The following is a 26,247-nucleotide window of genomic DNA, read 5'->3' on the forward strand; positions in this document are numbered from 1 at the left end:
TGAGAGAGGAAGAGATTTTTTAGAATAGAAACTTTGCAAACTGCATTTTCTTTGCATTGGGACTGCATTGGGGAAAAACAAGTTCCTCCTTTTAAACATTGCTAGGAGATTTTCCTTGATTCTGCTAAAAAATTATTTCCCCTCTCCCATAGCAAAATTTCAATTAGCGTACACTCCTGTGGAACATGTACCATTCAATAGCTAAAGAGTGTTGAAATGGAACACAAAAATGGCAAAAAAGAAGGAGGAGCACAACATACCTGCACATCGTGGCAGGTGCTATGCAACTACACTTCCACCTCAATCATTCCTAACCTTTACACTCTGTGTGTTGTACATTACATACTCCTGACCCCTGCAATCTATGCATGAAATAGACTCATGGTTTAAGCCTCTCCCACTTTTAGTTAAACTTCACCACATTTACAATGTACAACGGAGTGCTGTGTACTCCACCTCATTCTTCCCCTTGCATCTCCATTACTTTCAGGTAGGCTATATAGGGGCCTATGATTTCTAAGTATGACCCTGTCATATCCATATTCTGCCATAACCATAAGTTCCAGGTATGCCACATTCCTTCCAGATTGAAAATAAAAACAAGAGAGCCTAGGGAAGATAAGAATAAGCTTTTGCGTGGCAAAGCTCAAATTAAAACTGTGTGTTTTTTTTTTTGCTTCGGCAAAGTATAAGTACATTTTAAGAAAATACACCAGGGACAGGATAATTTTTAGTCTGATAATAGGTATAAAGATAAGTCAGTATTGTATGCAGAAATGTATAAAGCCACATTTCCAAAATAGCAGCAAGTCAGCGCCAATGCTGCACCAACAAATTGTAGTTTTAATTGCTGTAATCAAATTTTCCTGCACTGTGACTCGTTTCAACACTTTCACAAATTATTTGCAAAGCATTTAAAATCCAATTAAAAAAGATCATTTGTTGGTTATGCCTAAACAGAATCCATTGAATATATTTGTGGTGCGGAAATGGAATATTGAGAAAATAGATAACAGTTAATTTGATACAACAATTGTACATGTACATTACTTGTGCCTTGACACTCTCTAAATTACAAATTGATGTACAAGAAGCAGGAAATCAACTTCAGAAGTGACACAGCTTAAATGGCATCTATTAATTTAAACAACAAATATCGAGCCCTTTGCAACTATATTATGCGCTTATGGATTGGTGAAATGGGAATCGGATATATTTTAAATGGTTAATAATCAATACTAATGACCGTTAAGGTACAAAGCAGTTACTATATAAACCTACCAAAGGTAAGTATTCTTAAGGGCATATTAAAACACACAAAAGCAGCGCTAAAAAACACACAATGTCAAATAGCAAGTGTGCATTGATGAAAAAAAAGGTGCAATCAAATTAATAAAGTCTCAATTCTGCAGTCGTGTAATATATGACAACACCGTTTTGAGTAAAAAACAGTCCGAAATTGGTTCAGTTTCACGAATATGAAGGAAAGCTGTCACCAACACCTCCACGTGTTAAAAGCCGCCCCCTCTAGATTCAAATCTTACCAGATCTTGCTAGATCATAGGAATACACAATAAATCTTAAATTGGACGATCTCTCCATGGATCAGATTCCAGTCAAGAGGGTGGATCACATGCTAATGGACTTCTCCCAAGAAAAGAAATACAACTCCATAGCGTAATCTCGTAAAAATATTAATGTGATCAATTTCCCCCCTTAAAACCGCACTTACTAACAAGTATAAGTAACAAGCCTAATCGTGTATCCAGTCAGTGTACCGGTAAGGATCCTGCAGGTGTCTCCTACCATACACTTCACCACTCTCTGGCGCTGCTGCTATCCTTTTTCAGCGTACTGATGTCAATGTTGGTCATCATATGGGCTGACGAGTTTCGTAATCACGACATCATCTGAGGGTGTGGCCATACGACATGACGTACCAGCTTATATATCCACTGCTAAAACAGCATTAACTGTTCACAGCCTTAAGATCTGCCGATCGGAATATCTCCACATATCAGAGTTCATTGAAATAATTCAGCTCTCTATGTCTTGAACAGATAACACTCTGCACCAAGACAAGAGGTATACCTATACTTGAAAAACTGGGTATTTGCACTCATAATTTATATTGCATAGCACACTATATTCAACTTCATCATATTTATAGATAACATTAGCATACAATGACAGTATTATAACTTGACCTATCAATTCACATGTAGTAACATAATAAATATGCATGATATAATAAAAAATGATATATAATGCTTTAAAATTCAGTATTAAAAATTCAAATATAAATTAATAATCCTATAATTACCAAATATAATTGCATGATATTAACCCTTGAAGTTAATGGACAAGACACAATCACTAATAAAGTTGCTTAATAGTTGCTGTTGAAACAATTATCTAGTTCAATATTTATACCGTCGCCATTAATGAAGGATTGAAGAAAAAGCTGGATGGCCACACTCCATTATAACATCTTTATTGAAGACAGTAAAATCCAACGGTTACAAAGACATTGTGGCACAGAGACGAAAGAAAAGGCTGACACATTTTACATCACTATCGGGTGTTTAACAATAGCTTAATGTATTCATTAGGTATAGCCATCTGGTTTCTCTCTTAGATATCTCCCTAACCAAATTTGATCCTCTCCATATAGGGTGTATTCTTTTGACACCCCCAAATTTCAAATGGGATGGATCTTTGTTATGGAAATTCTTAAAATGCAAAGATACACTATGATATTTGAAACCAATCTCAATATTATGGATATGCTCAGAGATACGTTTTTTAAGGGTTCTCTTAGTACGCTCTTAATACATAAAGCCACATGGACATTGTAAAACGTATACTGCATGTGTATTGTTACACGTTATAAACTCAGAATTGTCAAAAGTCCTGTTATTACCCCGTAGATATAAATTCTGTCAAACCCCTCATCCGATTACATACAGGGAAGCTAGCTTTACACCTTATGCAAGCAAAAAAACCTGTGCGGTTCTAAAACACACAAGGTCTAATGGGTGGACTAGAACTTTTTTAACCACCTTATTGCCAAAATTAGGGGCTTTCCTGTAAATAAAGGAAGGGTTTTCCAGCAGTGCTTGATTAAGGACATGAAAACGTTGTTGGAACATTTTGATTCATGCACAAAATATGCCAGTGACACTTAAAAATATGCTTAATTTCTGTGCATTGTGCATGGAAATTGGAAATAAAACCCCACTCTTTTTTAGAATTATCCTGCCATTCTTTGTCCAAAATTTGCGTGGTATTTCTCAAACTTCCTGTATAACCTCATTCAGTTGTTGCTCCCTATATCCTTTCTGGGCAAATTTTTCTTTAATGATCTGAGATTGTGCCATGAAATCTGTGTACAAGGAGCAATTCTTCCAAGCTCTCTAAATTTGTCCATTGGGAATATTTTTTAACCAGTGGGGATGATGGCCACTGTGTAACAGAAGGTAATTGTTCCTGTCAGTGGGCTTAAAATAGACCTTAGCATCTATTAATGTTAGATTAGTTGTGAAGCATGCCGTTTACCTCAATTTTACAGACTTAGACCGTGTCACATGTTAGTGTGTTTTACCTGCTTTTGGATAGGCTGTTAGCAGACCAAACATAACTATTACCACAGCTAACTTTTTGTTTTTCAGCACACAGATGCACATTATGGAGTGCTAAAATGTATGTACATTGGAGTGCCATTCAAAATTACAGTGCAAACTGCAACACAAAGTTATGGACCCATTCTTATATTCACTTGCACTTACTGATACTTGTACAGCTATGATATCAATATGTAGCAAAAAAAAGAATTAAACACTTTGTATAATTTGAAATATGATAGGGGCATTCTTTTCAGGTAAAGAGCTATTTACCTTTGACCTTTGATGTAAGTAAAATCACAAGAAAATGTTAAGGTCTACTAAAGTTACAAAAACTAACATGCAGTCAGGTATTGTACTAGCAATCTTCATTTTTATAGTTTTACCTTTGAATGAGTGACTTGTATAGCGCTACCTATGCGAGCTGAATCACTTCAGGGCGCTTTCTTGCCACTGGTGTCCATCTGCAGCTTTTTTATTTTCTTACGTGGTCCTTTAACCTGTAGGGTCCCGACACACTTTATTATGGCCAATTTATTTATTTGGACAGGGTCTAATTAACCTACCAGCATGTCTTTTGGAGTGTGGGAGGAAGCCAGAGTACCCAGAGGAAAACCCTGCAGGCACAGGAAGAACATGCAAACTCCAGGCAGATATTGTCGTGGTCGGGATTTGAACCAGCAACCCTATTGCTGCTAGGTGAAAGTGCTAAGTGCTAACCACTACACCCCTGTGGTTGAAACTGGCAGGGCTGGGCTCAGCCCTTCTTTCTCTGAGCTGGCCGCTCAGTTGTCAGCTAATTTCCAGCTCCCATCTCTCTCCACAGTTACCCAGCTGTTGTTGATCCTGCTCATCAGTCCTGCCTACTTAAGCCGTCCAGTCCAGTGGAACTCTGCCTTTCATTCTGGTCACATCACAAGAAACTATCTCCTGCATTCCTGTTTAAAGACTGGCTGACATCCCTACAGGCTACAGATCCCGCTTGCTGTTCCGCTACTTTGATACCTGACTCCTGGCTTGGCTGATGATCCATTGCGGTTACTGAACTTTGGCTATGTTTTGACTGTTTGTTCTTTTTACTTTTATTATTAAACAAATGTGATTTAACTGTACTTCTGTCTCGGTCTGATTTCATGGTTTCTGAAAGAAACACATTGGGTGGAGTATAGCGTACTGATGTCAGATATCACTCAAAATGTTCCAACAACGTTTTCATGTTAACTTTGGCATTATATGAATGTTGATTTTACTTTCATAGTTTTCTTAAAAGGATAATACACTATTAGTGCATCCTCTTTTTCTTATGGTTTACTGTAACCAGGAGGAATGAGGATCCAGGATGCCTGTATTTGCGAGAGCTTATCTAGGTTGGAGTCCATGGTGCCGAGATGTACGCTCACCCTTGCAAATAAAGAGATAAGCTACCTGGACTGTGAATCTGTGCACAGGGGCTTGACAGGAATATCCAAGGGATAGTCGAAGTAAAGCCGCAGTTAGGGATTCCAGAAGTCAGAATAAACGATAAGCAGAGCCAGGGTCAGAAGCCGGAGTCAGTCTTGGAACGCTGTAACTAGAACACAGGAATACAGGAACCTTAGGCAAAACAGGAGACAATGAACTGACAAAGCCTTCAGAGTGAGGCAGTGTTTTATACCCAGCTGATTAGGTAACCTGCCTCAGCTGATCCAGGAGTGACAGGTACTAAACAACAAGATCCAGAGTATGGTCCTAGTACTTTATGCAGAACTGTGAAAAGCTGGAAATCAGGCTGAAAGGAACTGAGGTGTGGCTCAGAGGTAAGGTAACAGGAGCACTAAACAAACAGTCTTTAGTTCAATACCACCCAGAGCCACTTGGGGTGCGACCATGCCTGGCCATCTAAAAGACACTGTAGGGACCGTGACAGTATTCCAGTCATGCTTATTGTACAAATGTGCATTGACCACTTTTATGCAGTGAGGTCCTTCTATCTAGTGAGTTTTCACCTGCAGGTTATGGTGGTGGACCCTTCACAGTGATTGTTGCAGCATGGCAACAATATTGGAGGCTGCTTCTTCTTCTCCTGGGTATGAATGGTGGAAGTTATAGACTTGCTCCTAGAGCTGCAATTTACTTGGAGATCTGAATAGGAACTACATACAGTATACTACATACAGTATATATGTAATCAGTGTACTGCAGTATAGTTATTTTTATACAAAAGACTCACCTTGATTGTGGCAATTAGGGGCATACCCCGTATATGAAACACGTGTGAATTTGTTAATGTTCGCACTTGTATGAGTACAACATTTATTGTATACATATGAAATCAAGTGTACACATCACAATGTTCCTCTTGTACTCAAGGAAGAAAGAAAAATATATATTTAAGATTTAGTGCAATAAGTTGCATTTGTGGTGTGTGACTTACAGTATCTCACAAAAGTGAGTACACCCCTCACATTGTTGTAAATATTTTATTATATATTTTCATGTGACAACACTGAAGAAAAGACACTTTGCTACAATGTAAAGTAGTGAGTGTACAGCTTGTACAACAGTGTAAATGTGTTGTCCCCTCAAATTAACTCAACACACAACCATTAATGTCTAAATCACTGGCTATTATCAAGAATGAATACATTTTTGAGTCATTAAGAATTTCTATAGTTTTATTAACATTTTTGGTAATTCAGAAGGTTCTGGGATTGTTTCTTAGAATCGCATGTATTTCTATACTGCACCACTATTTGTCATGGAAGGGGTTAAGCTAGAATCTGAGTCACTCAAGAAACATTGCTGCATAATAGTCTTGAAAGTTTGGAACCCTATTCCACCTATGGTTTTATGATTATTTAGCTTGGTGCATTCTAGTCTTTATTTCATTCCATATTACCTGTTTCAGAAAGGTATTAAGTTAGATAAAAAACGTAATTATTGAAATGATAGCATTTTGAATGATTATATTCTTCCTACACATGAGGTTTCAGATGTGGTTATTTTATGTGGTTATTTTCAATGATTATTGTTGTACCTGTAGCATCAGTGTTGTGAGATTATGCATATAAAGAAGAAAAGAGGGGGATTTTAGTAGTAGGAAAACCTTTGGTTGTCCCGAAGCTTATGAACATTGTCTTTGGAGTTGAATTCATTGGGAATAGCTGAGGTCTATATTCAATATTTGAGATTCGTTCTTGTTAGCTTTGTAGTACGACCAGGGCAGGACTTACCATTGGGCTTGACTGGGCTCAAGCCCATGGGCCCCGCCCAATAGGGGGCCCCGCAGGCCCTGCCGAGATACATAGCCGAGTGTACACGGTTTGGCTCCACTCACAGTCATGCCCAGCCCCGCCCTATGATGGACATAATACAGGGACTGGGTGTGACTGTGAGCCGAACCAAGTACACTCAGCTACTCTCGGCTCCGCTTGGGACTGTGAGAGGACCCGAGAGCCGCTGAGAGCTGCCAAGAGGACCCAAGAGCCGCTGAGAGCTGCCAAGAGGGCCCGAGAGCCGCAGAGAGCCGCCGAGAGCTGCCAAGAGGACCCAAGAGCCGCTGAGAGCTTCCAAGAGGGCCCGAGAGCCGCAGAGAGCCGCCGAGAGCTGCCAAGAAAGGACCCGAGCGCCATTTTTATACTTCAAGACTGCAATGACAAGGCTGCAAATGACACTGGGGCAAGGCTGCAAATGACAAGGCTACACTGACAAGGCTACAATGACACTGGACAAGGCTGCAGATGGATGGGCAAGGCTGAAGATGGACATGGATAAGGCTGCATTGATGGACATTTAAATGTAAGTTTTTTTTCCTTAAAATTCCCTCCTAAACTTGGGGTGCATGTTATACGCGTGTTATACGCCGATAAATACGGTAATGTATAGAAGGTAGGGCCCGAAAGTGACTCAAGCACAAGGGCCCCCACCACCCTAAGTCCTGCCCTGCATGGTGGTATTTGATCACCTCGGCGGTTTTTATTTTTTGTGCTATAAACAAACTATTGACGTCGTCCCATGCACAAGCGGCCTGCGCGCCCTCTGAGGGGCGCACGTGGCGCTCTCTGTGATCAGCAAGTCTATGAGACTCGCTGGATCACAGATCGGAGTAAGGGGTCGATCCCGACCCCTTACCACGTGACCAGCTGTCAGCCAATGACAGCTGATCATGTGATGACAACAGAGCCGGTAATGGGCTATTTTTCCTCCTCACGGGACATCAGTCCCTCTCACGGCGAGCTGGCGCCAGCTCACCAGTGCCCACCTGCCCCGTGCCAGTGCCGCCCATCAGTGCCCACAGTGCCACCCATCATTGCCTAAACAACACTGCTGCACCTCAGTGCCACATATCAGTGCCCATCAGTGCCACCTATCAGAGCCACGTATCAGTGCCACCTATCAGTACCCATCAGTCCCATCCATCATTGGTACACATCAGTGGTACCCATCAGTGCCACCCATCAGTGCCGCCTTATCTGTACCCATCAGTGCCGCCTTATCTGTGCCCATCAGTACTGGATTATCTGTCCCCATCAGTGCCACCTTGTCTGTGCTGCCTTAACTGTGCCTATCAGTGGCCACCAGTGCAGCCTATCAGTGGCCACCAGTGCCGCCTATCAGTACCCACCAGTGCCGCCTCATCAGTGCATATCAATGAAGGACAAAAATTACCTGTTTGCTAAATTTTATAACAAACTATTAAACATGATTTTTTATTTATTTGCATCTTTTTTTGTTTGTTTAGCAAAAAAAACTCCCAGCTGTAATTAAATACCACCAAAAGAAAGCTCTATTTTTGGGGAAAAATGATAAACATTTCATTTGGGTACAGTGTAGCATGACCGCGCAATTGTCATTCAAAGTATGACAGCGCTGAAAGCTGAAAAATAGCTTGGGCAGGAAGGGGCTGAAAGTGCCCTGTAGGCAAGTGGTTAAGGCAGCCAGGCTTTTCTTGTCTGTTTTGTTTCCATGGTTACCAAAGCTTCTAACTACAGTGGGAGGTGACAAAAGCTGACAACCCCATGACCAGCCAAAATATTATGACCACCCCATGAAAAAAAAAATCTTTTTTGAAAAACCAAAAAATAATAATTTCATTTAGAGAAAGAGAGAGAGAAGAAAGAAAGTGCATTTTTGAAAGAAGGGGTGAGAAAAGGGAAGTGGGCTTATAAAAAGTGGGGGCTGGGCAGGGGTGATTTTGGAGGAGCTAGGTGTGCCGGAGGGCTTTCAGAGCGCTTTGGGTAAAAATGAATGTAAAAAGAGGCATAGAGGAGAGTGACCCTTGCTGGAAGAAAAGCAAAAGCAAAAGCCTACAGCACCTGGTTTTCCCAGGCGGTCTCCCATTCAAGTACTAACCAGGCCCGACCCTGCTTAGCTTCCGAGATTAGACGAGAGCGGGCTCATTCAGGGTGGTGTGGCCGTAGGCAATGATAAAGCTCTCTTTCAAGCCTCTTGTACTTGTCACCGGCAGCCTGGCTCTGCCTTTTAGTATTAAGCAAGACCACTTACTGTTATTAGTGGGAATGCTTTAGCAGTCCCACTATTGTTATTCATTTTTTTATTTATTAATCATCATCTTTTTATTATTATTCCGTACGTTTTTTGGCTCTGCTTAACTTCTGCATACTTTCAGCTATTAAAGCCATTCAACTTTTAAAATGTTCAGCTTTTCAGTTGATGATGGGATGTCTTCAACTTTTTTTCTACTATTTATACTTTTCAAAATATTAAGCTTTTTAACATTTTTTTTTTAACATTGAAGTCAATGAGAGCATGTTTAAAATCTGTAAAATCTGTAAAATCTGTAAAATCTGTAAAATCTGTAAAATCTTCCTCCGCTGCCAAAAGTTTCAGCTCCTTCATACGTTCACCTACAGACGCCAAACAAACTTTAAAATGTTCACAAAATATTCAGCTATCTTGCTATATCTTTTCAGTTTGATATCTTTTAGAGTTTTTGTGAAAAAGCTGTTTAAGTTTAGTGATCATTTCAGAAAATTTCATTAAATTACCCACTAGAGATCCACGCTATAGCCGAATGACGGCTACAGCACGGACCTGCTTTGCCGGGACTACGTCTATTGACGTCGTCCTGTGCACGCCCCCTGAGGGGCACACGCGGCGCTTTCTGTGATCAGCGATTCTATGTGACTCACTGGATCACAGACTGGAGTAAGGGGTCGATCCCGACCCCTTACCATGTGACCAGCTGTCAGCCCATGACAGCTGATCGTGTGATGACAACAGAGCCGGTAATAGGCTATTTTTCCTCCTCACGCTGAAAAAAAAAGCCGATCACCGGCGGCCGTGAGAGGGACATCAGTCCCGATCATGGCGAGCTGGCGCCAGCTCACCAGTGCCCACCTGCCCCCTGCCAGTGCCACCTATCAGTGCCCACAGTGCCAGCCATCATTGCCTAAACAACACTGCTGCACCTCAGTGCCACATATCAGTGCCCATCAGTGTCATTTACTAGTACCCATCAGTGCCGCCCATCAGTGTCCATCAGCGCCACCTATCAGAGCCACGTATCAGTGCCACCTATCAGTACCCATCAGTCCCATCCATCATTGGTACCCATCAGTGGTACCCATCAGTGCCACCCATCAGTGCCGCCTTATCTGTGCCCATCAGTGCCGCCTTATCTGTGCCCATCAGTACTGGATTATCTGTCCCCATCAGTGCCACCTTGTCTGTGCTGCCTTAACTGTGCCTATCAGTGCCCACCAGTGCAGCCTATCAGTGGCCACCAGTGCCGCCTATCAGTACCCACCAGTACCGCCTCATCAGTGCATATCAATGAAGGACAAAAATTACCTGTTTGCTAAATTTTATAACAAACTATTAAACATGATTTTTTATTTATTTGCATCTTTTTTTGTTTGTTTAGCAAAAAAAACTCCCAGCTGTAATTAAATACCACCAAAAGAAAGCTCTATTTTTGGGGAAAAATGATAAACATTTCATTTGGGTACAGTGTAGCATGACCGCGCAATTGTCATTCAAAGTATGACAGCGCTGAAAGCTGAAAAATAGCTTGGGCAGGAAGGGGCTGAAAGTGCTCTGTAGGCAAGTGGTTAAGGCAGCCAGGCTTTTCTTGTCTGTTTTGTTTCCATGGTTACCAAAGCTTCTAACTACAGTGGGAGGTGACAAAAGCTGACAACCCCATGATCAGCCAAAATATTATGACCACCACATGAAAAAAAAAATCTTTTTTGAAAAACCAAAAAATAATAATTTCATTTAGAGAAAGAGAGAGAAGAAAGAAAGTGCATTTTTGAAAGAAGGGGTGAGAAAAGGGAAGTGGGCTTATAAAAAGTGGGGGCTGGGCAGAGGTGATTTTGGAGGAGCTAGGTGTGCCGGAGGGCTTTCAGAGCGCTTTGGGTAAAAATGAATGTAAAAAGAGGCATAGAGGAGAGTGAATGAATGAATGAATGAATGAAATACTTATATAGCGCGCAATGCGAACTGAATCGCCTCTAGAGTGACCCTTGCTGGAAGAAAAGCAAAAGCCTACAGCACCTGGTTTTCCCAGGCGGTCTCCCATTCAAGTACTAACCAGGCCCGACCCTGCTTAGTTTCCGAGATTAGACGAGAGCGGGCTCATTCAGGGTGGTGTGGCCGTAGGCAATGATAATGCTCTCTTTCAAGCCTCTTGTACTTGTCACCGGCAGCCTGGCTCTGCCTTTTAGTATTAAGCAAGACCACTTACTGTTATTAGTGGGAATGCTTTAGCAGTCCCACTATTGTTATTCATTTTTTTATTTATTAATCATCATCTTTTTATTATTATTCCGTAGGTTTTTTTGGCTCTGCGTAACTTCTGCATACTTTCAGCTATTAAAGCCATTCAACTTTTAAAATGTTCAGCTTTTCAGTTGATGATGGGATGTCTTCAACTTTTTTTCTACTATTTATACTTTTCAAAATATTAAGCTTTTTAACATTTTTTTTTTAACATTGAAGTCAATGAGAGCATGTTTAAAATCTGTAAAATCTGTAAAATCTTCCTCCGCTGCCAAAAGTTTCAGCTCCTTCATACTTTTACCTACAGACGCCAAGCAAACTTTAAAATGTTCACAAAATATTCAGCTATCTTGCTATATCTTTTCAGTTTGATATCTTTTAGAGTTTTTGTGAAAAAGTTGTTTAAGTTTAGTGATCATTTCAGAAAATTTCATTAAATTAACCACTAGAGATCTGCGCTATAGCCGAATGACGGCTACAGCACGGACCTGCTTTGCCGGGACTACGTCTATTGACGTCGTCCTGTGCACGAGCGGTCTGCACGCCCCCTGAGGGGCACACGCGGCGCTTTCTGTGATCAGCGATTCTATGTGACTCACTGGATCACAGATTGGAGTAAGGGGTCGAACCCGACCCCTTACCATGTGACCAGCTGTCAGCCAATGACAGCTGATCGTGTGATGACAACAGAGCCGGTAATGGGCTATTTTTCCTCCTCACGCTGAAAAAAAAAACCGATCACTGGCGGCCGTGAGAGGGACATCAGTCCCGATCATGGCGAGCTGGCGCCAGCTCACCAGTGCCCACCTGCCCCGTGCCAGTGCCACCTATCAGTGCCCACAGTGCCACCCATCAGTGCCCTCAGTGCCCACAATCTGCCTCAACAACACTGCTGCACCTCAGTGCCACATATCATTGCCCATTAGTGTCATTTACCAGTGCCCATCAGTGCCGCCGATCAGTGTCCATCAGTGCCACCTATCAGTACCCATCAGTCCCATCCATCATTGGTACCAATCAGTGGTACCCATCAGTGCCGTCTTATCTGTGCCCATCACTATTGCATTATCTGTCCCCATCAGTGCCACCTTATCTGTGCTGCCTTAACTGTGCCTATCAGTGCCCACCAGTGCCGCCTATCCATACCCACCAGTGCCGCCTCATCAGCGCATATCAATGAAGGACAAAAATTACCTGTTTGCTAAATTTTATAACAAACTATTAAACATGATTTTGTTTTGTTTTTTGTAACTTTTTTTGTTTGTTCAGCAAAAAAAACTCACAGCTGTAATTAAATACCACCAAAAGAAAGCTCTATTTTTGGAGAAAAATGATAAACATTTCATTTGGGTACAGTGTAGCATGACCGCGCAATTGTCATTCAAAGTATGACAGCGCTAAAAGCTGAAAAATAGCTTGGGCAGGAAGGGGCTGAAAGTGCCCTGTAGGCAAATGGTTAAGGCAGCCAGGCTTTTCTTGTCTGTTTTGTTTCCATGGTTACCAAAGCTTCTAACTACAGTGGGAGGTGACAAAAGCTGACAACCCCATGATCAGCCAAAATATTATGGCCACCACATGAAAAAAAAAAATCTTTTTTGAAAAACCAAAAAATAATAATTTCATTTAGAGAAAGAGAGAGAGAAGAAAGAAAGTGCATTTTTGAAAGAAGGGGTGAGAAAAGGGAAGTGGGCTTATAAAAAGTGGGGGCTGGGCAGGGGTGATTTTGGAGGAGCTAGGTGTGCCGGAGGGCTTTCAGAGCGCTTTGGGTAAAAATGAATGTAAAAAGAGGCATAGAGGAGAGTGACCCTTGCTGGAAGAAAAGCCAAGATAGCCTACAGCACCTGGTTTTCCCAGGCGGTCTCCCATTGGCCGTAGGCAACAATAAGGCTCTCTTTCAAGGCTCTCTTTCAAGGCTCTCTTTCAAGGCTCTCTTTCAAGGCTCTCTTTCAAGGCTCTCTTTCACGGCTCTCTTTCAAGGCTCTCTTTCAAGGCTCTTGTACTTGTCACCGGCAGCCTGGCTCTGCCTTTTATTATTAAGTGTTCTTGCATAACAAGACCACTTACTGTTATTAGTGGGAATGCTTTAGCAGTCCCACTATTGTTATTCATTTTTTTATTTATTAATCGTCATCTTTTTATTATTATTCCGTACGTTTTTTGGCTCTGCGTAACTTTTGCATACTTTCAGCTATTAAAGCCATTCAACTTTTAAAATGTTCAGCTCTTTCAGTTGATGATGGGATGTCTTAAACCTTTTTTCTACTATTTAAACTTTTTAAAATATTAAGCTTTGTAACATTTTTTTTAACATTGAAGTCAATGAGAGCATGCTTAAAATACGTAAAATCTTCTTCCGCTGCCAAAAGTTTCAGCTCCTTCATACTTTTACCTACAGACGCCAAACAAACTTTAAAACTTTCACAAAATATTCAGCTATCTTGCTATATCTTTTCAGTTTGATATCTTTTAGAGTTTTTGTGAAAAAGCTGTTTAAGTTTAGTGATCATTTCAGAAAATTTCATTAAATTAACCACTAGAGATCCGCGCTATAGCCGAATGAAAGCTACAGCATGGACCTGCTTTGCCGGGACGACATCTATTGACGTCGTCCCGTGCACGAGCGGCCTGCGCTCCCCCTGAGGGGCGCACATGGTGCTCTCTGTGATCAGCGAGTCTATGAGACTCGCTGGATCACAGATCGGAGTAAGGGGTCGATCTTGACCCCTTACTACGTGACCAGCTGTCAGCCAATGACAGCTGATCATGTGATGACAACAGAGACGGTAATGGGCTATTTTTCCTCCTCATGCTGAAAAAAAAAAGGCTGATCACTGGCGGCCGTGAGAGGGACATTAGTCCCTCTCATGGCGAGCTGGCGCCAGCTCACCAGTGCCTACCTGATCCCAGTTGAAGTCCACTCGTGACGTAACGCGTAGGAAACCGGAAGTGACGTTCGTACCGTCCACCAATCTGTTTAGCTGTATGTGCCTGCCTATTCGCTCCTGTTTGTGAGTAGTTTTATCTTTACAATAAATCGCTTGTTTTAAATTACTACACCATGGAGGATATCTTTCACTTGTTATTTTGAGCATTGTTTGTCGGCCAAAACCGCAAGGAAGAGCGGCACTGTCAGAAGTCCCAGCCACAGCCTATCTGACCCCCCGGAATTCCCCCTGCAAATTTGTTGTCTTGCTGTATACCTTGCAGCTGTGAGGTAATTATTTAGGAATACCAGCACTGACACGGGACACCGTTTGGAGGAGAGCTATTTTTGCACATTGCACTTTATGTTTGGTTGTGAAATCACACTCTAAAGTTGCACGATTGGACTGTGTATGGGATACTTTATCGAGATCCACATTTTTGCTGCTATTTTGCTGCTACTCTGTTTCCTTTTGTATCAAGGAATATAATATTACTTCTCTCTGTTTTTTGCACGTTTTAGATCATCGTTTTTAAAGTATCCATAGAATCTTTTTTAGATCATTTTATCACATTGATTTATTGGTACATATTTGTTTGTAGTTTAATCACAGATGCTTCACCTTTTTTCTATATACACATTGCAATATTAACCAATTATATGCACTTTATAGCCTTAGACACATCTTCGCTTATTTCTAGACACTGGAATGATGCACAAGCACATTATATATCAGATGTTTATTTCAATGCAACTTTATAAGTTTTAAGTATTAAGCACTATCGCACTTATTTCTTATTCACACTTTGAGGAAAATTGTTAGTCTCTATTTACCTTATGAGTTTTATTTCTTTCTTGGTATCTAAGGAAGCGCAACACAGTGTTGCATGACCGCGCAATTGCCAGTTAAAGCAACACAGTGCCGTATCGCAAAAAAATGGCCTGGTCAATTTTCCAGAGGTCAAGGGTTTAAACTGTACAAATACTTAAATATGGCTTCCTTGTGGCTAGGGATGAATGAGTTGGGTTCAGATCTGAAATCAATTCGAATCCAGTTTGTCCAAACCTAGGGAAACACAACGACACAATGACCTGCACAGGAAGGTCTACCTGATAAAGTCTTGTGATTAGTCCAACTTTAGTAGTAACAAACTGTTGAGAAGAATAAAGAAGAGCATGAGCAGGAGATATAATTCCTTGAGGAGTTTTGTGTGCAGTATTGTCCATAGTTACACGCTGGGATAAGCTTGGTTTTGGTCCGTGCCCAGAAGTTACCATACTGCTGGCCTAGAGAGCTGCAGGCAGGAGATTCATCACCCCGCAGTTGCTTGTATACTTAGGGGCCAGGGTGGTCTTGATACCATTGGCCTAATATACCATTGGCCACTTTGTTCTTAAAGGGTCATTGTTCTAATATTATCCAATATTAGGACAATGACACTTTAAGGATATAGTTGTTACATGATTGCATCCCCACTGGGTCAGTGATCTGACATCAATGAGCTACTATGGCCACAAGGCCACATTAGGTCAATGATGTCTCAATCACCCCCCTCCTTTGTTATGTGCAGCTGTAGAGTAGAAAATCTCCTGGACACAGGTCACTGGATCAGGAATGCAATCATGGGCAGCACAGTGGTGTAGAGGTTAGCACTCTTGCCTAGCAATAAAACAGTCGCTGGTTTGGATCCCAACCACAGCACTACCTGCCTGGAGTTTGCATGTTCTCCCTGTGCCTGCGTGGGTTTTCTACAGGTACCCTGGTTTCCTCCCACACTCCAAAGACATGCAGGTAGGTTAATTGGCTTCTGTCCAAAAATTGGCCCTATTATATGAATGGGGACCTTGGAGTGTGGGCTCCTTGAGGGTAGGGACCAATGTGAGTGCGCAATGTACAGGGATAGGGACAATTGTAGACACTCACTCAGGTTGAACTAGATGGACTGGTGTCTTTATTCAACCTTACTTACTATGTAACTATGTGATAGCTTTGCCCTTTTAGAATCATAGACCTAATATGGCCATGTGGCCATAATAGGTCAATATGTCAAGAGCATCCCTGCTTCCTTGTACACAAGCATATGTGGGGAATCTCATGCCTGCAGCTCATTGGGCCAACAGTATGGCTAACCTCTGGGTTTGGGGTGCTTGTAGCAGAGGCATCAATAAACCCCATAGTTTATTGGTGATAATGACATCAACAATAAATCTCAGCATTTGTGTCAATGGCAGAAATAATAACCCACACACTTCGAGTTATATTCAGAGGCAGTAATACTAAAGACCCTTTATTAGTGTTAAGTGCTGAGGTCAGCAATAATTTGGTGGCAGTGGTAGCAATAATAACCCTTCTTTATTGGAGCGAGTGGCAGCAATAATAACCCACTCTTATCGGTGGCAGTGGCAGGAATAATTATCCCCCTTTTTTGGCAGCAGCAATAAATACCACCCTTTCATTGATTTTCATCTGGAACAAAAATGAACCCGCCTCTATTGGTGTTTAGTGGTTACTTACCTATACATATGCTCCCCCACTGTTATCTCCCTCCCTGATGATGTTGAACCAAAACTATACTATCCCCATCAGGCAAAAGGTCACTGCACCCCAAAAGGCAGTGCATCATTACAGTGGAACGCACTACTGCTACTCTGCATTGTCCTAAAACCTCTGAGATAGCCCATGGGGATGCCTACACTGCGGGACAATGTACAAAATGTTGGCAACTATGCAGTTAGGACCTCATGGGCTACAAAAGAAAGTTCCAGGGACTGCCACTTCAACAGCCCTGCACTAGGATTCCACAAGCAAATAATATTGCGTTCCACACACCTCCTCATGACCACTCTGTGGGTAAATGCAGCTTGATGTGGTGGGCAAAAAACACATGGAGTCCAATGAAGTAACAGGAATATATTGTCCAACAATGCAAACAGACTGGGTGGGAAGGCTACCTGGGCGGGAACCAGGGCAGGACTTACCATTGGGCTTGACTGGGCTCAAGCCCATGGGCCCCGCCCAATAGGGGGCCCCGCAGGCCCTGCCGAGATACATAGCCGAGTGTACACGGTTTGGCTCCACTCACAGTCATGCCCAGCCCCGCCCTATGATGGACATAATACAGGGACTGGGTGTGACTGTGAGCCGAACCAAGTACACTCAGCTACTCTCGGCTCCGCTTGGGACTGTGAGAGGACCCGAGAGCCGCTGAGAGCTGCCAAGAGGACCCAAGAGCCGCTGAGAGCTGCCAAGAGGGCCCGAGAGCCGCAGAGAGCCGCCGAGAGCTGCCAAGAGGACCCAAGAGCCGCTGAGAGCTTCCAAGAGGGCCCGAGAGCCGCAGAGAGCCGCCGAGAGCTGCCAAGAAAGGACCCGAGCGCCATTTTTATACTTCAAGACTGCAATGACAAGGCTGCAAATGACACTGGGGCAAGGCTGCAAATGACAAGGCTACACTGACAAGGCTGCAATGACACTGGACAAGGCTGCAGATGGATGGGCAAGGCTGAAGATGGACATGGATAAGGCTGCATTGATGGACATTTAAATGTAAGTTTTTTTTCCTTAAAATTCCCTCCTAAACTTGGGGTGCATGTTATACGCGTGTTATACGCCGATAAATACGGTAATGTATAGAAGGTAGGGCCCGAAAGTGACTCAAGCCCAAGGGCCCCCACCACCCTAAGTCCTGCCCTGAGTATGACACAGTACTAAAGGTATTCAACGTTTTTCTCAACTTAGGCAGGGAAACAGCAAGTTCAATGAGCAAGTGGATCACATCATAAATGTTTTCTAACCATCTCTGTTTTTTAATGTTAATATGTCTGGCATATACACTAGTGCAGAAAAGGTTGTATATACGACTTTAATAGCTGTGGGGATTATCCCATGAAATCAAATTTTTTGTAGGAGTTTAATAACCTCAATGTATTCTATTGCGATTTTTAGCATTGAATATCTGATGAGGTTGAGCAGTCTGCTAATGGCTTGGTTCCCCACCATGGGTCCCTTGGTTGGTTGCACAGACAGTGGGATAATATCTAGCAGGCAATGTAATATTGTTTTAGTATGGAATTTTTAATCACTTGGTACTAAAGAGATAAGTTATAAATTTAGAGAAATATCAGCTGATTCCATGGGTTATGTAAAATAACAATGATGACTTTTTGACCAGGTTCAAACTATTGTGAATTGGATGCGGGGTCACCACATCCAATTGGCAATAGCAGGAGATTCTGACCGGCTCTCTATGGAGTCGGTTCACATATCTGCGATGCGGCACCAGTGCAAATTTGCACAGGAGCCCTGTGTGTCTTTTGGTCCATTTCAGGTCTGAATTCAGCCCAAAATTCGGGCTCAAATCAGACCTGAAACTGTGAATCAGGACACACAGGACCCCTGCTGTGAGCCGCATTGTCATGCAGTGTGAACCGACCCTTAACAGGGAAAAGGAACCCAAAGATGCAGCTTTACTATGTACTGATGTCAGATATGGGAGAAAGATATCTTGAAACTTTTTTTTGTGTTTTTTTTATTCTTCAGGAATCCATCTGGTCTAGATATATATTTTAATTTCATATCCAAGTAAGTATTTCTCCATGTCATCACTGGAACACAGCGGAAAGACCTATACAATCCAGTGCTATAAAGGTAAAAATTGGTCATAGCACTAAAGTTCGATAGCAGCATCAAGAGGCCTGAAAGTAGAGAGACCTAAGCCACAGGGAGGTATGTTTCCTAATAGACTGAAGCTTCAGCACTTTCTTCATTTTATGTTTTTTGGGGCATATGTAGGGAGGAGGGGTGCCAAAAGGCAGATATGTTGGCACTTGGCAGTACCATCAGTTCTTACATGAAGCTAGGACTAGTTGAAGGAGTTGGGTGGTAATGGATCCCCATCGCTATCAGACAATGTCTGGTATGCAATGACTGAAATGTTTCCCTGTTCTCTCTCCTCTTCCCATTCAGCCGCCCATAACCTTTTCTCTTAATTATTTAATTTCTGCTGCCTTTACTTTTGATAGGTAGAATTTTGGATACAGTGGTGGGGGATTAGAATCTCTTAGATTTGCTTGTGTCCCTGTTAAAGGGATTTAGGGGTTTACTAAAGGCAAATCCATTCTGCACTACAAGTGCACTTGAAAGTGTAGTCACTGTAATTCTGAGGGGAAGTTCTGAAATCAGAGGAAGCTCTGCAGATTTTATAATCCAATCATGTACAAGCAAAAACACTATTTTTTTTTCCTTACATGTTCCCCTTGGATCTACAGTGACTGCACACCCAAGTGCACTTGCAGTGCAAAGTGGATTTGCCTTCAGTAAATCAACCCCTTAATCTCTATATTTATCCTGTTAAACAAAAAGGCACCAGTCACACTCAGTGCCTAAACCTTATGATCAGTGATTATTTGGGTTTTAAGTCTGAAACTGATGCCCTAAGAAGCTAGGACACCATGACCCCCATGGCTTACTGGTTGTCTAGTATGAACCACTATCCAGAACTGGCCCAATATTCACTTGAAATTCTTGCCTGCTGGAAATGTCATGCCAGAGAGGGCCTTTAGCAGAGTGAAAGGAGTTGCTACTGGAAAGATCATTCACCTGCACCCATAAAATATGGACTACCATACTTTCATTCAAATTATTTAGACCTGGATCACACACAACTTTTGTACACATCTGCTGAGGAAGCCACTAATTAGCTTGTGCAAGCTCACTACACTCATAATAGTAAATACTTTAATTTTTTTAAGTTTCTGCTCTGTTTTACTAAATAAAGACACAATACTTTCTGTTCTTATTGTCCCTACTGCCCCATTTGTACGGATTAATGGAGCTGCCAATCTTTTCCTAAAGGCCGTGGCACTAACATTTGGAAAAAAACAGCTTAAGGTCTGTTGGGTATGCCACCAAGCTGTGGTGCCCATATCAAGTTTTTACCCACCCATATCTGAGAGCGGTAGCTCTATTTTTTTTTGGAAGATTATTGCATGGGACATATATGTCTAGATTTAGGTCTGTTGTCGCTGCTGCCAACTGTGCTGTTACTGATTTATTTTTTATACATCCAAATCTCAGCAGAGTAGTCTGTCTCTGCATTTAAGCATCTTTGCCTGCCTTCAAACTGTGGTGCCACTGGCCAATTTCTATCTGTTATGACACATCCAGAATCCCAGCTAATACTTTCAATGGTACTCATAGAATCCCTGTCAGTACTTCCAATGGTACTCGCAGATACCCTTCCGGGATTTTCAAGTAGTGTTTATGGTTATGTAACTAGATGGCATCCTCATTTTCATTTCCTTTTCACTTCCTCTCTGGAGATCCACAAAAATTACGTTAAAAAGATGTTGGGGAATCTCCGCATCCACCGGTTGTAGATAAAGCCAGAGTTTGAGAAGAGTAACATTCAATACCTTGGGCTGGTCATATCCTTTGAAGGTATCTCCATGGACATCAAAAAGGTTTCCTGTGGTTATGGGAGAGAATAAGGAAGAGAATCCAATAAATGATCAGACTGCCCCCCCCTCCCCCATTCACAGATCATGTTAATAGCAATGTAATCAGTGGAAGAACTTTTGTCAATGAAGGAGGAAGACGGAAGAGTCATGTACCAGGTGGACCATCTGTGCTGCTATTCTGCCTCCTGACCTGACCTAAAATTCGTACGAACTTTAGAACCCTATTAAAGTCTATGAGACTCGAACGTTCAAAATCAAAAGTGCTAATTTTAAAAGCTAATATGCAAGCTATGCAACAGAAAGGGTGCTATATATATATATATATATATATATATATATATATATATATATATATATTCTGCATTCAGTGTAACCTATATCTACAGTGCATTCAGTGGTGTATGGTTTCTAATACACTTCAGTGATGTAAACAGTACATAATACAGTGTAGTGTGTTGTTGCAAAACAAAAAATACATCATGTCCGGAAGGTCACCAAGGAGAGGAAGACGCTCACAGGCCACTAAAAGAGAGCAAGCAGCCTCTGTGTCTACAGTCAACAGCGCTGGTCATTGACATGGTGCATCCTCTGCAGGTGGCAGTGGGGCACGCTTGTCCTTTTTTTCTGCTGCTGGCCATGTTATTAAGCCACAACATACAAAAGAGTTGGTGGAGTGGATAACAAAGTGGTCCTCATCCTCTTCATTCTCTGTCACCCAGGTTCAGAGCAGTTTGCCTTCCAATGCAGCTACCAATGTGACCTATTCCACTGGCTTCTTGTTAACAGTCACTCCTTCCATAGCCCCTCCATCATGCACGGAGGAGTCCCCAGAATTATTCAACCACGGTGTCAGTTATATGCTACTGGAGGATGTGCAGCGATTTGAAGTCTCTGATGTTGGTTCCCAGGTTGAGGATGGGAGTAACATGAGCCTAGAGAGAGGGGGTGCCAAAGAAGGACAAGAAACTGGCAGTCATGTTCCCCCAGCTGCAGAATACTACCAAGTTTGCTCCAGCAATGAGGCGGGAGGGGATGATGAGGTCACTGACTGTACTTGGATGCCTGAGAGAAGAGAGGAGGAGAAGGTGGCACAACTCCAACGAGGTATGATGTTCTCTAGGTGGTAGCTTAAGGGCAGCCACCCTATTGCATCACACTGCAGAGCTCTGCAGGTGCAGGCCGTTGCTGAATTACTGCTGAATTTTAAAAGTTCCTTGGTGTAGGCCTTTTTCTAAACGTGTGCAGCAGATCGCACCATTGCTGTTTGCAACATATGTCTGACGTGGATCAAGCGTGGCCAGAACAGCAGCCGCTTGGGCACCACATGCTTGACCAGATATATGATGATCTGCCATGCAGTCCGTTGGCAACAGCACTTGAAAGATCCACATCATAGAAAAAGGCAGACTTCTCCTTGCTCCTCATCTGGGATCTCCAACCCTACTATACCTCCAGCCCTCTCAAAAACTTGCACTGAGAGGAATGAAGGTATAGCAATAGGAATCCCAAGTACTTGCAGCCAATCTGCTAGCAGTACATCACCAATTGATTTTTGCAGGCAAATTTCCCTATCGCAGTTGCTGAACCGTAAAATTAATTTGATCCCAGCCGCCATCCACATGCTTAGCATCTAAATGCTAGCTTGGCCAAATTGCTAGACCTGCAACTGCTGCCTTTTCAGCTGGTAGACTCTGCCCCCTTTTGTGAATTTGTGGAATGTGCTGCACCTCAATGGCAGGTTCCAAAACACCATTTATTTTCACGGAAGGCCATTCTGGCTCTCTACCAGCATGTGGAAGGCAAGTTTTAGGCCTTGTTGGACAGGTGTGTTAGCAGTAAGGTTCATAATACTGCTGACTCATGGTCCAGTAGGCATGGGAAGGGGCATTACCTTTCCTTCATGGGCACTGGGTAACTCTACAAGCAGCTGGGAAGGAAGCAGGACAGGATTCAGTGTTGTTAGAGCTTGTTCCACCACCATGCCTCCAAAATGCTAGTGGAGATTCTGCCACAGCTCTCTCCTCCACCCCTCCTCTTCTTCTTCCTCTATGGCCTCTTCTGTAGATTTGTCCTCTGAACCAGCAGTGCTCCATAAACATTCAAGGGGCTACACAAGCAGTCAGGCTAAAAGATGCCATGCAGTACTTGAGTTGGTCTGCCTAGGGGACAGGAGTCACACTGGGGCAGAGATTGTCAGCTCTGCAGGGGCAGGCTCAGAGGTGGTTGATGCCACATCAGATTCACTCAGGAATGGTTGTCACCCTCCAACAGGGACACTTGACCCATGTTCCATGTTTGGCACACGTCCTGAATTTGGTGATGCAGCGGTGCTTGACCAGGTACTCAGGCTTACATAATCTCCTGAGGCAGGCCAGAAAAGTCTATGGTCATTTCATACAATGCCAGTGCTCAACTGGCTGACATTCAAATGGAATGCAGCCTGCCCACCAACCGCTTCATTTTTGACATGCCCACCAGTTGGAACTCAACATTGGCAATGCTGCAGCGGCTGCACACACAGCAGAGGGCCATCAATGAGTACCAGGACAGGGTCAGGGTCAGTGGCTACTGATCAAGGATGCATGCACTGTCCTGTCACCATTTGAGGAGGCCACAAGGTTGGTGAGCAGCGACAATGCATGCATCAGTGCCACTGTCCCTCTAGTCTTCCTGCTGGAGCACGCGCTTCGTGGAATCATAGACAGGACACTTGAGGCAGAACAGCGGGAGTAAGAGGAGGACTTCCTTCTGTCTCAAAGCCCCCTTTATCCAGATAGCATTCCTGCAGGCCTGCCAAACACACAGGAAGAAGAGGAGGAGGAGGATTGTGTCAGCATGGATGTAGAGGATAACACTCAGCAGCAGTCTTCAAGGGATGTTTTTCAGTCCCCAGAAACCCAAGGAGTTGTACGTGGCTGGGAGGAGGTAGTCAATGGATAATGTGATCCTTAGGGACCCTGAGATGTCAGAATCGAATGCCTCTGCAAACTTATGCTGCATGGCCTCACTGATTCTGCAAAGCCTGCGAAAGCACCCTAGGATTTGTTGTATCAAGGAGAGGGATTATTACTGGCTGGCAACCCTTCTTGATCCACGTTGCAAGGGTAAAGTTGCAGAACTCATACTGCCTTCGCAGTGAGAGCAGAGGATGAAATATCTTCAGGAGGCCTTTAAGAAAGGTTTATGTAATGCATTTCCAGACCCTGGGAGGCTACCATTTCCTGGTGCTGGACAATGTGTTGCTGAGGCTTTGATCATTCAGAAGAAGAACGGTGGAGAAGGTGGCCGGCTTACAGATGCCTTTAAACAAATTTTCAGTCCTCAGCACCAAGGTCTGATTGCTTCCAGCAACTATCGCCAGCTTCTACATTATATGGTGCAGGAATATCTAGGGGGAGGAGCAGACTTGGAGACTTTTCCAACAAAGAATCCACTGGGTTACTGGGTCTTGAGGATGGACTACTGGCCAGAACTTGCTCAATATGCAATTGAGCTACTGGCCTGTCCTGCATCCAGCATGCTTTCTGAATGCACATTCAGTGCTGCTGGAGGGTTTGTAATGGATCAAAGAGTGCTCCTCTCCACAGACTCCATTGATAAAAATAAATCAGTCTTGGATCCCTTGAAGACTGCCTATGCTGACTATCCTATTCCTCCTCAATCTTAATGATGCTAGCTTCCAACAGTATTTTTGGTTTAGGGCATCATCACCACTACTCAAGGCCCAATTTTCTGCCCCTGTTTAACAGGGGCCTATAATTTCAATTTTAGATATAACATTTCACAGCAGGGCCCTTTCCTGTGCCCAACAAGAGTAACTGTGAGGGGTTACAATATTCTGGCGCCACCAAAATCAAAGGCCCGATTTTTCTAACCCTGTTTAACAGAGCCATGTAATTACATTTTTTGATATAATATTTAACAGCAGGGCCTGTTCCTGCGCCCAACAAAAGTAACTGTGAGGGGTTACAGTGTTCTCGCACCACCAAGGCCCAATTTTTCTGCAGACTATACAGGGCAGGCCGTATAGTATATATACTGCTATTCAGAGTATATAGTGCCTGGGAGACCCCCACGCCATTTTTATTTTTAATTTTGGTAAGGGGTTCCCCTTAATATCCATACCAGACCTGAAGGGCCTGGTATGGATTTTGGGGCGACATCCATGCCATTTTTATTTTTTATTTTTGGCGTAAGGTTCCCCTTAATATTCATACCAGACCCAAAGAGACTGGTAATGGACTGGGGGGACGCAGTTTTTTTTCAATGATTTTTACCTATATTGTCAGGATCAGACAATACATTACAGCAAGCAGTTTTAAATCACATTTTTTTCCTTTAGAAATGTAATTTTGTTGTGGTACTGTTATAAACATGAGAAAGATATGCTACTTTACAGACAGACTAAGGAGACCCCCCAGGCATGATATTAAAAGGAATATTTAATTTTTATTGTTTCACTTTAAGCATTATTAAAATCACTGCTCCCAAAAAAACCTGCGTTTTTTAAAACTTTTTTTTGCATTGATACATGTCCCTTGGGGCAGGACCCGAGTCCCCAAACAGTGTTCACACAACTTTTTTGCCAGTTCGCATGTTCTGCTGTGAACCGAACTGGGGGGGTGTTCGGCTCATCCCTAATTATATGTTTTAAAAGATTATGAGTGAGCCGGCCATTCATAATATGTACCAGGTCTGTCAATCTTTTTACTTCATTTACGTTGCTATGGCACACTAAGATTTGATAAGGTAAATTAGGGGCAAGAAGCATTAAATATTTGACATTCCTTCATTATTCTCCCACGTGAAAGCTGAAAACAAGTATTTCATTGATGCAAATTATTCCCAGCACTGTCCGTGCATTTTCCCAGCCATCTGCAGACCAAATATCTCAGTGCTTAACATCTGGCTTAGGAATGTGATCATTGTATGTCAGTTGTGTGGAGATGCTGGGATGCAATTGTATGGCTTACATTAAGGAAGTCTTCAAAAAGCAGAACAACTTGTATGAACTGTTGCAATGTAAACATTGGTGGATAAGAGAAAGCTGATTGCGGATTATCAAAGGATAAACTTTTTTTTACACTAAGTCAATTTATTTCTAAACAGCTCACTTACACTTTATTTAAATCCTTTTCTGCATTTTAATTTGTTTATTTGGGTAAAAATTCCTTGTTCTGGAGAATTTGGTTTTCTTATCCAAAGCTTGAAAGATAAATTATTGGAAGCATACTGCAACTTTATTGCTTTCACTAAATCCATTAGAAGACCTAAAGTGCATGCACACCCTAGCAATAAACTCTTTTTTGATACCTTTTAGTCTACTAAATATAACTTTAAAAGTATTTGTGAATATCTGTTTGATAAGTGTAACAATACCTGTTAAAGTGGAGCTCCTCCCAAAAGGCAAGCTCATCTCGTTTCCCCTCTCCACTGTATTTGGCACATTAGAAGGGGGTACCTGGTTTTGACAGGTACCCGCTCCCACTTCTGGATCAGATCAGGCGAACTAAGCCAGAAGTT

At 42.6% G+C, this 26,247-nt stretch overlaps 2 non-coding genes across 2 annotated transcripts; both read right to left on the minus strand.

The window, feature by feature from the left end:
* Window positions 1–8,905: 8,905 nt before the first annotated feature.
* Window positions 8,906–9,024, minus strand: LOC143990563 (5S ribosomal RNA). The gene has a single exon (XR_013277393.1). It is a non-coding gene; the product is annotated as a 5S ribosomal RNA (ribosomal RNA).
* A 2,084-nt stretch (window positions 9,025–11,108) lies between these two features.
* On the minus strand, window positions 11,109–11,227 carry LOC143990780 (5S ribosomal RNA). Its single transcript, XR_013277452.1, has one exon. It is a non-coding gene; the product is annotated as a 5S ribosomal RNA (ribosomal RNA).
* Between the last annotated feature and the right edge of the window lie 15,020 nt (window positions 11,228–26,247).

The sequence above is a fragment of the Lithobates pipiens genome, unplaced genomic scaffold, assembly GCF_037356315.1.
Source record: "Lithobates pipiens isolate NorthernLeopardFrog02 unplaced genomic scaffold, aLitPip1_a1.2 Scaffold_18, whole genome shotgun sequence".
Lineage (NCBI taxonomy): Eukaryota > Metazoa > Chordata > Amphibia > Anura > Ranidae > Lithobates > Lithobates pipiens.